The sequence below is a fragment of the Heterodontus francisci genome, chromosome 7 (genome assembly GCF_036365525.1).
Source record: "Heterodontus francisci isolate sHetFra1 chromosome 7, sHetFra1.hap1, whole genome shotgun sequence".
NCBI lineage: Eukaryota > Metazoa > Chordata > Chondrichthyes > Heterodontiformes > Heterodontidae > Heterodontus > Heterodontus francisci.
Genome location: NC_090377.1, coordinates 74162549 through 74179654, shown reverse-complemented (window position 1 = coordinate 74179654; position 17106 = coordinate 74162549). Strand labels below are relative to the sequence as shown.

The window sequence follows — 17106 nt, the reverse complement described above, 5'->3', positions numbered from 1 at the left end:
AACATTTCAACTGAAACTTGGTCGGAGGGAGTTGGCCTGGCACTCGATTTAAAAACATCGTTTGTCATACTTGAATGTGCAAAAACTTCCAAACTGAAACAATTATTTTTGTTTATCATTAAGTTAACTTTCCAAGTATTTCTAGATTTCCAAGTTATTTTTGATTTAACCAAATTTATGTTACTATATTTTACAACAGAAATTTATTTTATTGAAGTAACATATTGTTCCTTTCTATAGTTTATAAAAATGTGATCGAATGTTTTCACAGAAGTGCATGCATTCATCATTATGAGTCTCATCTATGTGCACATTGCATGGCAAATATAATTTTGCAATACTTTAAATTTCAAATTAAATCTTTTTTCATATAGTTAAGGATGTAAAAGGAGCAATACCTAACTTGAAATTATTCAGAAAATCTTTATTAATTATAATTAATTTTGTACCAGTGGCAATCTAATAAACATTATTCACCATGGGAAAGCTAATTCAACAGCACAGCCTAGAGGTTCGTATTGACATACGAGTGTGCTGTGTTAAAGACGATGACTCAAGGGATTAGCTCTTTATAGAGCAATATATAAATTGAGTTGTTAAATTATCTAAACCAAATGGAATAATTACAAAAATATTCAGCATATATTAAATGGTCAAATAAGCTTTACATTTGCTTTATATATGTTGAGAAACCATTTAAAAGTGCCTAAAACCAGCAACATTAACAATACATTCCATCTTACTAGTAGAGCAGCACAGTAGCTATTCGTGTACGTCCTAATAGATTGGTGATTTTCTTTCTCAAAAAAAGCAAGCAAATGAAACACAGTGGGGGAAATTTTATGCTCTTCCCCACCACAGGTTTGGAGGGGGGGGGGACAGCATTTAATCAGGCAGGATGGTGATGGGGGGAGACCCCACCACCTTGCTGTCTCCACCCTAATTAAGTCCGGGGAGGGAAGGCCTGTGAACAGTCGACCTGCCTCGTTGCCAATTGAGGCCCATAAGTGGGTAATTAATGCCCAGTTAAGGGCCTCATTCTGTCTCCACTGGTATTAGCCCAGCAACAGGTGGGCCTGTCGCCACATGGGGAGCAAGCTAAGCAAAACCATGTGGGCTGCCTGCCAGCTCCGGTGGGCTGGTGGGGGGGGGGGGGAGTGGGGAGGTCCCTCATTAAAAGGCTGCCTGATCAAAGGACCTGCATTGGGAAGCGCAGGCTCACTGAGAGCCTGCTCTAGCTGCCCAATCCCCCTTCCCTGTGACCCCCACCGTACAGCGACCCTCCCGCCATGACTCACCTGTGAACTGGGTCCCTCGCTTCCAGTGAGTCCAGCACCGGCAGCAGCCACCGCCTTTGCGATGGCGCTGCTCAGTAAAAGAGGATTTAGCAAGCAGGATTTCCATTGCTGGGGTCCTCAATCCCAGGGAAGGCCCACCGTTGTCCACTTAAGTGCCTAATTGGTGCGTAATGCGGCAGGCTTTCTCCAGAGGAGGCGACGCGGGGCTCTCGCTAGCGTTTTAGCCAAATCTATTATGGAAATCAGCCTTTTTCTAGATGTTACAAAATTGAAATAAAGAATATAATGGGTTGGATTTTATAAGCTCACTGCCGATCTCGACGGTGAGCTTCAGAAATGACGGTCTGCCCACACGGACTGCACGTCGCGAAGCCACCGGGCTAATCAGCGCAGTGGCTCATTTAAATGGCCAAGGCGGACCGCCCATCCCGATGACATGGAAGGCCAGGCTGTTCGTCCCTGGCAATGGCGTCAGGCACCGATGCCATTTTTAAAGGGCTTCAAGCCCTACATATCAATTTAAAATTTAAAGGGACATTTTTTAATTAAAAAATTAAATAACTTGATCCTGACCCTCTCCCACCACCACACCCCCAATAACCATAGAATTAAGTACCTGCCCTCTCACCCCCAAAAACATTTACCTGGTGCACCCTACCTTTCCCCCCAAAGTCCATAAACTCTAAACTTTACCCCTTCCCACCATCCCCTTGACCAATTAAATTACTCTGACGCCACTCCCCCACCCCTGCACAGAAAGACTTACCTGCTCCCTCCTCTCCCCACCAGTGTTCCGCCTCGGTCTGCGGACATCCACAGGCGTGGAAGTGCCGGCCATCGGCACCGATATCAGAGCCGAACGGACGGCATCAGAGCGTAAGTAATTAATTCCTTCATTTGCATTTTTAAAAATATGTAAATCTGGCTCCCGTCGCCAAGCGACAGGGGGACTGCCAAAAGGCCTCACTACCGCCGGCAATATTGGGTGGGCCTGTCACCACATGGGGAGCAAGCTAAGCAAAACCATGTGGGTTGCCTACCAGCTCCAGTGGGGGGGGGGGGGGGTGGGGGTGGGGGGGTCCCTCATTAAAAGGCACGTAGTGCCTGATCAAAGGACCTGCACCGGGAAGGGGAGGCTCACTGAGAGCCTGTCCTTGCTGCCCGATCCCCCTCCCCTGCGACCCCAGGCCTCTGCTGGAGGCATTTTCTGGCCCCCCCCCACTCCGCTACACCCCCCGTGTCAGAGGGGCTGTAAAATCCAGCCCAATATTTCAGAAACAGTCAAAAAAAACTATTTAAATATTTGACTTTGATTGTAGTAGCCGATACATTTACTTAAAATGTTTCTCTTGCTCTGCAGGCTGTTGTGACTAGTGCTTAAACTTGGCTCCACTGGTGCCATTAATCTTCTACAATCTCACCAACTTACTGTTTTTCCACATATGAACCCAGATACTGAGTCTGGGTAGATTATTTGGCTGTGAGGGTGTTGTAACCTGGCTCAGTCCTGATGTTCACAGATGCACACCTTCCAGCAGGGAACAGTGGAAGTGATCAGGAGTGGAAACCCTGGCTGATTTTCTTTCCTCCTGAAATCAGGAGACACTAAGGTTGATTGTGAGACGCTAATGCGATTCTGAGATCAGCTAATCTGCACAGACCAGAGATCAAAACCTGGACTCTCTCTGAAATCTAAGGTTTAGTAATATACCAAGTAATGTAGTTACTCACTAAGATGGACCATTAACAGATTTTTGTTGCACACTTTATTTTCCTTACAAATGGTTATGTAACTAGCCAGTAACAGGCATTATTTCAGAGAGCTGACAAAATCATGACTGGTCGAATAGTTTTACACTCTTGTAAGATTCTATGATTTGTATCTTTCTCAACTATTTCAATGACCAGCATAAACCATTACATAGACTTCACAGCTGCAACTGTCTCTCATCTGGAAAAATCGTATTCATATCTATAATATTAGTTTTGTTAAAAACCATGCAATTTAAAAAAAACATTTCTTGCACATCAAACATTTCTAATTTTCATGTGAAATCTTCCCTACAAATCTAAAGCGGTGTTCTAATTTTTTTTGCTAAAAATGAGCCAGAATTGATTTTCATCCATGTGACTTGACACATTCATAATATGAGCACACACGGAGGTATTTTCACTGAACTTGCATGCTTAAGTTACAAATGCATTTGTGGACAGAAGGGGTACAAATCATTCCCTTTTAATGCTTATTCATGATGTACATAGGAATTGCATTATCTATAAGAGAGGCATGACAAGGTGACATGTCCTTTGTCAGCCCCAGATGATTTCTCTTTGTTCGCTGTTGGCAGCAGTGTGTGCATTTATGCAAGTGGAACTCTTGATCCCCTTCCCCCTCCCCAGAAAAGTTGTTTAAATCTGTCTGATGACTTTCATCCTTTGTAGAAATAGGCATTCCACACAGCAGCAGGCTGAAGTGGAGTAGATTCTACATTGAAAAAGCTAAAAAAAAACTATGAAAGGTATACCAATTCATAAGATAATACTTTTGTGCATCCATTCCTCCCAGTCACCCGTTCAAAACTCATTATACCAATATGCACACACTTCACTAACTGTAAAATCTGGTACATAAATCCCATATTTGTGCAGGTATTTTGTGACATGTAAACCATGCTTGCAATTTATTAGTACAAACGATGCTCCTTGGCTAACTACACCCCAAAATTGCAAAAATACACTGGATTTTTATGCCACACAAGCAATGCCATTCATGAATGAATGAATCCTCCTTTTTCCTTTTTTCGCATGATACGATTTTCTGCATTGATTCTTATCAGTCCCAATTGCTAATACCTTACTTCCAACTACATACATGTGCCTGCAGCAATAAAAACAGGGCCTCTTATAGAATTGTGAAATCATCACTTTGTGGACAATTAAATGACACCAAGGTGCCAGAGAACAGTGAAATGAGGGTCTGCATTTACTCGCATGACAAACACAGTGAATTCCTGATGTCAATCCTGCATTACGGGAAAGCACAAAAATGGGAGAAGTCATATCAGGACACCAGCCAATGTACAATCTGATAACTCCACTGTGGTTCAAAACCCACTGTGCAGTTAAATTCTGCTCCCACCTCAGAAAGAACAATCATCCTCTTTTGTCACTGGGCTCACAGCCAAATTCTTCAATAAAAACATGGAAATATAGAAATAGGAGTAGGCCATTCAGCTTCCTTGAGCTTGTCCCACCATTAGATTATGGCTAATCGCTACGTCAATTCCATTTATCTGCCCTTCTTCCATATCCTTTGGTAACCTTACCTCAAACATCCACCAATCTCAGTCTTGAAAATTTCAACTGACCCAGCATCCACAGCCTTTTGGTGGAGCGTTTCATTTTTCCACCACCCTTTTGTGGAAAAGAACTTTCTGATTTCACTCTTTTCACTCTTGCTCTATAGATCTTTCCTCTTGTTCTGGAATCGCCCACAACAGGAAACACTTTCTTTGTATCTACTCTATTAAATCATTTTAAATACCTTGATTAGATCACCACTCAACTTTCTAAACTCAGGGGAATACAACTCAAGTTTATGCAACCTGTCCTCAGAATTTAACCCTTTAAACTTTAGTATGATTCTAGTGAATTTGTGCTATACCCCCACCCTAGCCACTATATCTTTCCACTTTTATTTACTTCATGACAATCAATTATGAAGTTGAAACTAGGGAACAGGTGTCTCTTGCCCATCTTTTTAATTAGGGAACAATATGTGGTGTAGGGAAGGGAAAGATATGCAAGGTAAAAAAAAATGTTCAGCTGTCTCCACTTCACCTGTAAATTATCGACCAGATATCAAATGTTATCCACACCACTTTCTATGGCCGAAGATTATTGTGCAAATAATGCCATTATATGGAAAAATATATTGTGATGCTTTTAATGTAGCAACTGTTTTGTGTACATATCTCAACCAAGGCATGCTTGAAACAGTTCACAATTACCAATTAAACTTTTTAATAAAGCTTTTCATTTAGCATACTAAAGGACTCATGAAAGTTCTGAAATAAAACTTTAGAAACTGTCTGTATTAACTGAAAATACACGACAAACATCTAAGCGCAGGCACATTTATAGTTTGCATCATTATCCTGGTCTACAGATCAGCAAATGTCATCGTGCTTGGTTTTAAGTGGAAATGAGGCCTGAGATCAGATAAGTATCTGTTAATCTGTGTTACTCCATTCTGTTTACAATGCCATTGCCTACTGTTCTAACATCCCTTGGGACAATTGTAAATAAAAAAAGAATCTACAGGAAACTGCTCCCATAGAACTACACAAGTGGACCTCACTAGCACGTAGAGGTTACAACTAGGTCTTGAACAGAGGATTTTTTTTAATCGCCTCAGGAGAAACAATGTCCCATAATGATGTACAGAACTATTACTGCACTAATGAAGAATCATACATAATTCAGCACCTTTCACTTGGCACCACTGTGATATACTCATTAGCACAGACACACAGTGGAAGTCAGATGGTGTCCATGCAATTGCAGGCATTATTTGCAGTGCAGCTGCTTTCATGACATTGCCAGTATATAAAAACATGACGCCAGTTTGTTTTATTTAGTGCTAAACCTTCTAGTTTGTAAAAACAAGCCTGACACCAACCTGACATGAGCAAGTGAAAATAATTAGCTCTCATTTTCTCAGCCTCCTATTTCCTCCTCCCTGCTGTGTTCTCTTCCCACTAAACCACCACATGTCATTGGAAATAGGAGGCAATTAGTGGGCTCATTTCAGCCCCACAACTGCAGCAAAAAGAAAGTATTTATGATGGCACAATGAACAGCTGAAAGATTAAATAACATTTGCCTTTTGAAAAGAAAATGACTTCTGACTAAATGGGGCATTTTTGATTATATTCAACCAGCCTCAGCGCAGCAGTTTTAAATGGGGCCTGCCTATGTGATATAGGATCCTTAGAGAACACAAAATGAGTCATTTACAGAAAAAAGCATGAAAATAAAATGCAACTTGAGGAAGCAATTTGGTATTTCACTGTATATTGAAATATACAAACGCACAGAAGAAAGGTTTTCTTAAAACTTTAACATTTATAAATCTATTGGAAAAATGTAATTACAATATAGTAACTATTAAGATTACAATGAAGTCTAAAGTCAAGATTTCTCCCATGCACAGTCAAAAGGATAGCATATTGCCCATTAGCTTTTAATTATGATTTCTGTTGTACTAGCAACAACAATGCAAAATTAACATAAGCAGGAGGCAGAAAAATAGGATTGTTGATTGAAAATGTACCTAACAGTTTTAGAATCATGAACATCTCAGAAAATCAGATCTAACAGACTCTACTGAATATAAAGTCACTGACCTAGAAAAAGTATGAAAGACCAGCTGTTAAACAAACCAAAAATCTTAAGCTGTTTACAATAACCCACTTGCTTAAAATTTTTGTTATAATATTTTATTTGATGGTGGATAAGGATTTCAATGGTGGATAAGCAGATTGAATTCATGACCAAGTTACCAGGAATCAACAAAGCAAAATATTTCTCAAACCTTCAGAATTTGAGCAACGTCACACTAATAGGCCACAAGAACAGCAGGTATGAAAAAATTAAAATGCCATATTGGTGAAGGATATTTCTTGGAGACTGGATATGGAATACTTTTGGAAGATGTAGGGGGAGCTCTACACTGCAGCAAATCTACAGTAGGCTTTAATCGAGGTGTGCTTAAAAGTGTCACTGGGTAAAATAATATATGAAAAATGCTTAATTCCCCAGTGCTAACTAGCTTCATTTCAATATGTATAAGATACATAAATGCCAGTAAAACAATTATATTTATGAAACTGAGGGTATATTTAAAGTTTGAGCTCTATACTCTAACTGCAGCTCCTTTGAATACTATCAAGTAACATAAATGAGACTTCAAGCAAACCATCGACATACCATCTTTGTGAAGCATGAAGCACATCCTCCATAAACCACAGACTGTGAAACCTCCACCAAATCACAGAATTAGCAATCATCACCAAACCACAGACCGTGAAATCTCTACCAACATAGAAACATAGAAAATAGGAGCAGGAGTAGGCCATTTGGCTCTTCGAACCTGCTCCGCCATTCATTATGATCATGACTGGTCATCCAACTCAGAAACCTGTTCCTGCATTCACCACTCACCCTTTGATCCCATGAGATCCAAGAACTATATCTAACTCCTTCTTGAAAACATTCAATGTTTTGGCCTCAACTGCTTTTTGTGGTAGCGAATTCCACAGGCTCACCACTCTCTGGGTGAAGAAATTTCTCCTCATCTCAGTCCTGAAAGGTTTACCCCGTATCCTTAGACTATGACCCCTGGTTCTGGACTCCCCCAACTTTGGGAACATCCTTCCTGCATCTACCCTGTCAAGTCCTGTTAGAATTTTATATGTTTCTATGAGATACCCCCTCACTCTTCTGAACTCCAACGAATATAATCCTAACCGACTCAGTCTCTCCTCATACGTCAGTCCCGCCAAAGCAGGAATCAGTCTGGTAAACCTTCGCCGCACTCCCTCTATAGCAAGAACATCGTTCCTCAGATAAGGAGACCAAAACTGCACACAATATTCCAGGTGTGGCCTCACCAAGGCCCTGTATAATTGCAGCAAGACATCCCTGCTTCTGTACTCGAATCCTCTCGCTATGAAGGCCAACATACCATTTGCCTTTTTTACCGCCTGTTGCACCTTCAGCGACTGGAGAACACCTAGGTCTTGCTGCATATTCCCCTCTCTCAGTTTATAGCCATTCAGATAATAATCTACCTTCCTGTTTTTGCTACCAAAGTGGATAACCTCACATTTATCCACATTATACTGCATCTGCCATGCAATAGCCCACTCACTCAACTTGTCCAAATCACCCTGAAGCCTCTCTGCATCCTCTTCACAACTCAACCTCCCACCCAGTTTTGTGTCCTCTGCAAATTTGGAGATATTACATTTAGTTTTCTCATCTAAATCATTAATGTATCTTGTTAATAGCTGGGGTCCCAGCACCGATCCCTGCGGTTCCGCACTAGTCACTGCCTGCCATTCTGAAAAAGACCCATTTATCCCTACTCTTTGTTTCCTGTCCGCCAACCAGTTTTCTATCCATCGCAATACACTACCCCCAATCCCATGCGCTTTAATTTTACACGCTGATCTCTTATGTGGGACTTTGTCAAAAGCCTTCTGAAAGTCCAAATAAACCACATCCACTGGCTCCCCCTCATCAACTCTACTAGTGACATCCTCGAAGAATTCTAGTAGATTTGTCAAGCATGATTTCCCTTTTGTAAATCCATGCTGACTCTGTACCACTGTTCTCCAAGTGCTCTGCTATAAATCTTTGAGAATGGACTCTAAAAATTTTCCCCACTACCGACGTCAGGCTGACTGGTCTATAATTCCCTGCTTTCTCTCAACCTCCCTTTTTAAATAGTGGGATTACATTAGCTACCCTCCAATCTGTAGGAACTGTTCCAGAGTCTAAAGAATCTTGGAAGATGACCACCAATGCATCCACTATTTCTATGGCCACTTCCTTAAGTACTCTGGGATGCATACAGTCAGGCCCTGGGGATTTATCGGCCTTCAATCCCATCAATTTCCCCAACACCATTTCTCTACTAATACTGATTTCTTTCAGTTCCTCTCTGTCACTAAGCCCTGTGTTCCCCAACATTTCTGGTATGATATTTGTGTCCTCCTTTGTAAAGACAGAACCAAAGTATGCATTTAGTTGGTCAGCCATTTCTTTATTCCCCATAATAAATTCCCCTGTTTCTGACTATAAGGGACCTACATTTGTCTTCACCAATCTTTTTCTCTTCACATACCTAAAGAAACTTTTACAGTCAGTTTTTATGTTCCCCGCAAGCTTGCTCTCGTACTCTAATTTCCCCTCAATCAATCCCTTGGTCCTCCTTTGCTGAATTCTAAACTGCTCCCAATCCTCAGGTCTGTTGTTTTTCCTTGCAAATTTATATGCCTCTTCTTTGGATCTAATGCTATCTCTAATTTCCCTTGTAAGCCATGGTTTGGCTACCTTTCCCGTTTTACTTTTGCGCCAGACAGGGATAAACAATTGTTGCAGTTCATCCATGTGCTCTTTAAATGTTTGCCATTGCCTATCCACCGTTATCCCTTTAAGTAATGTTTCCTAATCCGTCATGGCCAACTTGCGCCTCATACCTTCGTAGTTTCCTTTACTAAGATTCAGGACCCTTGTCTCAGAATCAACGACGTCACTCTCCATCTTGATGAAGAATTCTATCATATTATGGTCGCTCGTCCCCAAGGGGTCTCACACCACTAGATCGTCAATTATTCCTCTCTCATTACACAATACCCAGTCTAGGATGGCCTGTTCTCGAGTTGGTTCCTCAACGTATTGGTCCAGAAAACCATCCCTCTACAGTATTGTGACTAATTTGATTTGCCCAATCGAGATGCAGATTAAAGTCACCCATAATTACAGATGTTCCTTTATCTCATGCTTCTCTAATTTCCTGTTTAATGCCATTCCCAACATCACCACTACAGTTTGGGGGTCTATATACAACCTCCCCTAACGTTTTTTGCCCCTTAGTGTTTCTCAGCTCTACCCATACAGATTCCACATTGTCAGAGCTAATATCTTTCCTCAATATTGCGTTAATTTCCTCTTTAACCAGCAATGCAACTCCACCACCTTTTGCTTTTTGTCAGTCCTTCCTAAATACTGAATATCCCTGGATGTTCATTTCCCATCCCTGGTCACCTTGCAGCCATGTCTCTGTAATCCCGACTATATCATACCCATTTACATCTATTTGCGTGATTAATTCATCCACTTTATTAAGGCACAAAGCCATTTTAGTTTAAACCCTCCCCAACCACTCTAGGAAATACTCCCCCAGGACATCAGTCTTGGTCCTGCCCTGGTGTAACCCGTCCAGTTTGTACAGGTCCCACCTCCCCCAGAACTGGTCCCAATGTCCCAGGAATCTAAAACCCTCCCCCTCACACCATCTCTTCAGCCACATATTCATCTGAAATATCCTGTTATTTCTACTCTGACTAGCACGTGGCACTGGTAGTAATCTTGAGATCACTACCTTTGAGGTCCTACTTTTCAACTTACTTCCTAGCTCCCTATATGCCGCTTTTAGGACCTCATTTATTTTTTTTACCCATGTCGTTTGTACCAAAGTGTACCACGACCACTGTTCACCCTCCCCCTTCAGAATGTCCTGTAACCGCTCTGAGACATCCTTGACCCTAGCACCAGGGAGGCAACATACCATCCTGGAGTCTCTTTTGCAGCCACAGAAACGCCTATCTATTTCCCTTACAATTGAATCCCCTGTAACTATTGCATTCCCACACTTTTTACTCCTCCCCCGTGCAGCAGAGCCAATCGTGGTGCAACGAATTGGGCTGTTGCTGCTTTCCCCTGAGAGGCCATTCCCCCCAACAGTATCCAAAGCAGTATATCTGTTTTGCAGGGGAATAGCCACAGGAGATTCCTGCACTGCCTGCCTAGTCCTCTTGCTCTGCCTGGTGGTCACCCATTCCCCTCCTGCCTGTGGCGTCTGAGCCTGCGATGTGACCACCTCTCTATATGTGCTATCCACTATACTCGTGGATGCTCCACCGTGTCCCCAGCTGCCGATCCAGCTCCGAAACCCAGGCTTCCAGGAGCTGCAGCTGGACACGCTTCCTGCACACATGCTGGTCCCGGGCACTGGAATTGTTCCCGGCTTCCAACATGGAGCACGAGGAGCACACCACAGCTTTGAGTTGTCCTGCCATGACTTAACCCTTTAAATTAAATTAAACCTTCTGGAAAATCTTAATGTCCAATAAAATCAGTTACTCTAGGGCCCTTCTTCGCTGGTCGTCGTTGCTACAGAACTCCCTAAAATGCACTACTTACTTTATTTGAAATAAACTTTAAACTTTTCTTACCTGAGATACTTACCCAGCTATTTAGAGCTATTCCCTAACAGCAGTGACTCACCAACCAATCACCTTGCAGCTCTCCTGTGACGTCACTGTTAGCTTTTTTTTCTTTTTTTTTCAAAACTCCGGCGCACTGGAAGAACTCTCCGCTCCCAGAAGGTAAGAGACTGGGCCTCGATCCTCGGGCTCGATTTATAGGCTCCGCTCTCGGCGTTCTCCCCACAGGTCTGCTCTGCTCCTCTCCACTCCGCTCCCGTGGTACCAAACCACAGAATTAACAACCACCATCAAATCACATACCGTGAAACTTCTACCAAACCACAGAATTCAAACCCTCCACCAAACCACAGACTGTGGAACCTCCACTAAACCACAGAACTAGCAACCACCACCAAACCACAGAAATGTCAGCATCCTTCACCAAAGTACAGATCATGCACAATTGTTCACCAAATTTCAGAACATGCAAAATCCCCTGCCAAACTAAATGACAAGCTATCTCCTCTATGAATCTATGGAACTCATGATCTCTTCTACCAAACAACCAACATAAAGCATCCTTCACCAAACTATAGAACTAGCATTTACTACATTTACCGAAGTATACAAAATGTAGTCTCCATCAAGACTGCTTCATATAGCTGATTTTTGAAATAAGAGGGGAGATTTTCTGCATGTGGTTGGGCGGTGAGAATTGGGTGCTGAGGCAGAGCACCAGTAATACAGCAGCAGTGAGACATTGCTTCGCATTTGGCAGTGATCGGAAGCAGAAAGCTTGCATTCCTGGCATGTTTGAGCATCATAAGATCATTAAAAAATCTGCAGCATAAACTTATGTGAAATGTGAATTTCTGTCTATTTAAAACTATGTGTCAATTGGTTTTACAATTGATTGAGAACTAGTGTTTTTGGTACATAAAATGTACAGCACAGAAACAGGCCATTCAATCTAAAGCCTGGCCACCTGACCCAAACCCGACAAAACCCGACTACATGCGTCGGGTTCGGGTCGGGTCTATATTCTATGCCCAGCATTGAGGCTCAGGTCAGGTTTGGGTTGGCATGAAAAAAAACTGAAGGACTCGGGCCCAGGTCAGGTTTAGCCCGGGTCGGGTTTTAATTTTATACCCGAGCCAAGTTTTAATTCAATCTAAATAGTCCATGCCACTGTTTATGCTCCACACAAACCTCCTCCCACTCACCTTCATTTAATCCTATTAGCAGAATCCTTTATTCCTTTCTCCCTCATGTGCTTATCTAGTTTCACCTCAACTACTATTTGTGGTAGCGAGTTCCACATTCTAACCACTCTCTGGGTAAAGAAGTTTCTCCTGAATTCCCTATTGGATTTATTAGTGACTATCTTAAATTTATGGCCACTAGTTTTGGTATCCTCACAAAGGGGCGGCGTAGTGGTTAGCACCGCAGCCTCACAGCTCCAGCGACCCGGGTTCAGTTCTGGGTACTGCCTGTGTGGAGTTTGCAAGTTCTCCCTGTGTCTGCGTGGGTTTCCACCAGGTGCTCCGGTTTCCTCCCACAGCCAAAGACCTGCAGGTTGATAGGTAAATTGGTCATTGTAAATTGCCCCTAGTGTAGGTAAGATGGTAGGAGAATGGTGGGGATGTGGTAGAGAATATGGGGTTAATGTAGGATTAGTATAAATGGGTGGTTGTTGGTCAGCACAGACTCGGTGGGCCGAAGGGCCTGTTTCAGTGCTGTATCTCTGAATAAAAAAAATAAATAAATAACTTCTCTATGTCTACGCTATCAATCCCTTTCCTAATCTTAAAGGTCTCTATCACATCACCCCTCAGCCTTTTCTTGTCTAGAGAAAAGTGTCCCAGCCTGTTTAGCCTCAACTGATAAGTATATCCTCTCAGTTCTGGTATCATTTTCGTAAATTTTTTGCACCTTCTCCAGTGCCTCTATATCCTTTCTATAATGTAGAGACAAGAAATGTTCACAGTACTCAAAGTGTGGTCTAACCAAGGTTCAAACGTAATATAACTTCTCATTTTTTCGATTCTATTCCTCTAGAAACGAATCAGAGTGCTTTGTTTACTTTTTATGGCCTTATTAATCTGCACCACTACACTTAGTGATTTGTGTATCTGTACCCACAAATCCATCTGCTTCGTTACCCTATATATACATGTCGCCTCTTTATTCTTCCTACTAAAATGTACCACCACCCACTTATCTATATTGAAGTTCATTTTTCAATTACATGCAAGTTTAATATCTTTCTGTATTTTATCAGTCATCCTCTGCATTAATTATACCCCTCAATTTGAGTCTTGCACAAATTTTGAAATTGTACTTCCAATTCCCAAGTCCAAATTGTTTATGTAAATGGTGAACAGTTGTGATCCCAGCACTGATCCTTGTGGAACACTACTTCCCATCATTTGCCAATCTGAGTAACTACCTTTAATGCCTAATCTCTGTTTTCTGTTTTGTAGCCAGGTTGCTATTTATTCTGCCACTTGTACCCTGATTCCATATGCTCTGACCTTAGTCATGAGTCTACTATGCAATACATTACTGAAGGCTTTTTGGAAATCTAAATCTATCCACAGTATTACAATTATCTACCCTTTCTGTTACTTCTTCAAAGAATTCCATAAGGTTGGTCAACCATGATCTCCCCTTTTGAAATCCATTTTGACTACTCTGTTACATTTTTAGTTTCTCAATGTTTTTCTATTACATCTTTGAGTAAGGATTCTTTTTTTTATCACTAATTTTAAGCTAATTGGTCTATAGTTCTCCAGATTTGCTCTATCTCCCTTTTTAAATATGGGAATCACATTAGCTGTCCTCCTGTTCTCTGGAACTCTTCCCATTTCTAATTAATTTTTACATACATATATATAAAATAGTGCCTCTGATACCTCTTCCCAACTGCTTTTAATATGCACAGATGCAATCCATCTAGACCAGGGATTTTATCCTCTTGAAGCTTAATTCGTTTGTCAATTACCTCCCCCCTTTCTATTTTAAATGTCTTGATGTCTTTTTTTTAAATCTTTTCCTCTAACGTCATGGCAACCAGGTTAGTCTGGTAAATACTGAGGCGGAATAATTATTTAACATCTCTGTCATTTCACAGTCATTACCTGTGAGTTTATCATGTATTTCCCTTAGTACCCCTACCGCTACTCTTATTTTTCTTTTGTTATTTATGTGTCCGTAGAATAGTTTATTATTTCCTTTTATATTCCTTGATAATTTAAACTTTGTAGTTTTACTTTGCCTTCCTAATTAAGTTTTTTTCAATTCTTTCTTCACTTTTTCGTATTTCCTTTGTTGTCTATGCAATTAGTGTATGCCTTTTTCTTTATTCATCCATGTTGTGTCATTACTGTTAGTTCTTGCTTTCAGTGGGATATATTTCTCCTGGACTCTATCAATCACTGTTTTAAATTGTTTCCCACTGCTGTTCCATCTTTCCTTGTCAGTAAATTTTCCAGTTTATTTCCCATTAATGTAATTTTTTGTATTTAGTTTAATTTTGCCTTTTCTTTTACCTTTTATCAACTTCTATTCAGGGAGCTTTCACTGTGATTTGCAACAGGCCCTGCTGTTAGAATGGGTATTTCTTTTGGAATTGACCTCAGGCAGCTGAAGGACAAGAAAGAATTCCAGAGGAATAATCAGCGGAAGGTCTGCCTGTACTTGAAACAGATTGGACAGACTGTCTGCTACCTAAGTAGGCAAGTCCAAAGACAGCACAGAACTACTTTGGCATATCAGAGGAGGTGTGCCTTCCCAATCCACGTTTAACTAGGAAATGCCTTTCTCCAGGTTGTAATTCTGCATGTATCATCTTGTTATATAAGCGAAAGGAAGTCTCAAATAGTTGGAAGTTGAAGAAGCACATGCACAATGACATATCTGTGAACAACCTGGGTATCAGCACATAATTGCACATCATGCAGCTAGGTTCTTTTACAAATTACTTGAGGTATGATGGGTTTAGATGTTGTGAGTGTGGCAATGTTTTCAATTATACATGGCAACTTGAAGACATGTTGTACTAAGGTATGAATATGCATGCAATGCAGTGTAAGAGCTTTAAAGTGGTCTGAGGGCTTGCAATGGATAAGTAATGATGGAACAGACAAACAGGCTGGTAGATAATACTAGCATGGAGTCCTGGTTTAGCGATGACATGCATGCCAGATTCCTTTTAGTTTACTGTAGGCCTGTACAACTGTTCTCAGATCCAACAGGTAGCAACCACAAAATGCAAATAAAAGTAAATTACTGCAGATGCTGGAAATCTGAAATAAAAACAGAAAGTGCTGGAAATACTCAGCAGGTCAGGCAATATATGTGGAGAGAGAAGCAGAGTTAACATTTCAGGTCTGTGACCTTTCATGAGAACTGGCAAAGGTTAGAAAATAATTATGTTTTAAGCAATTGAAAGGGATGGTGGTGGGGGGTGGGTTGGAATTTGTTGAGGAAGAGAACAAAAGGGAAGGTGTGTGATAGGGCAGAGGGCAGGAGAGATTAAATAACAAAGATGTCATGGGACCAAGGCAAAGAGAGTGTTAATGCTTTTGGTGAAAGACAAAGCATTAGTCCAGAGAGACAGTGTTATTGGCAGAGTAATGAACAGCTCTATCCAAAAGCACAAACAATGAAAAACAGGCACATGGTTAAATAATAAAATAAAATAGAAAAATATAAAAAAGGCCAGTTATGCTCTGAAATTATTGAACTCAATGTTGAATCTGCAAGGCTATAGAATGCCTAATCGAAAGATGAGGTACTGCTCCGCAAGCTTGCGTTGATGTTCACTGGAACACTGCAGCAGGCCAAGGACAGAAATGTGGGCCTGAGAGTAGGGTGTGTGTTGAAATGGCATGCAACTGGAAGCTCGGGGTCATGCTTTCGGATTCAGCAGAAGTGTTCTGCAAAGTGGTCGCCCAATCTATGTTTGGTCTTCCCAATGTAGAGGCAACTGCATTGTCAGCAGCGAATACAGTATACTAAATTGAAAGTAGTACAAGTAAATCGCTGCTTCACCTGGGCCTTGAATGTTGAGGAGAGAGGAGATAAAAGGGCAGGTATTACACCTCTTGCAATTGCATGGGAAGGTGCCATGGGAAGGGGACGAGGTGTCGGGAGTGATGGAGGAGTGGACCAGGGTGTCGTGGAGGGAATGATCTCTTTGGAATGCTGACAGGGGAGGGGAAGGGACGATCTGTTTGGTGTTGGCATCATGCTGGAGGCGGCGGAAATGGCGGAAGATGATCCTTTGGGTGGAGGCTGATGGGGTGGAAAGTAAGGACAAGGGGAACTCTGTCGCAATTCTGAGAGGGAGGGGACGGGTGAGGGCAGAAGTGCAAGAAATGGGTCGGACACGGTCGAAGGCCCTGTCAACTACAGTGGGGGGGAATCCCTAGTTGAGGAAAAAAGACGACATATCAGAAGTGCTGTTGTGGAAGGTTGCATCATCAGAAGATGCGGTGGAGACGGAAGAATTGGGAGAATGGAATGGAGTCCTTACAGAAAACAGGGTGCGAGGAAGTGTAGTCAAGGTAGCCGACTCCCACGGCTCACTTTCCACCCTACCAGCCTACACATCCAAAGGATCACCCTCCGCTATTTCTGCCACCTCCAGCGTGATGCCACCATCAAACACATTTGCCCTTCCCCTCCCGTCAGCATTCCGAAGGGATTGTTCCCTCCGTGACACCCTGGTCCACTCCTCCTTTTAGACAGAGCTGCTCGTTACTCTGCCATAAACACTCTCTCTGAACTAATGCTTTTTCTTTCAC

At 41.8% G+C, this 17106-nt stretch overlaps 1 protein-coding gene across 2 annotated transcripts in view; it reads right to left on the bottom strand.

Annotated features, from left to right (window-relative positions):
* The window catches only part of LOC137372068 (mitogen-activated protein kinase kinase kinase 20-like), a 163964-nt gene that overhangs the window by 24079 nt on the left and 122779 nt on the right, over window positions 1-17106 (bottom strand). The gene's annotated exons all lie outside the window — the stretch shown is intronic.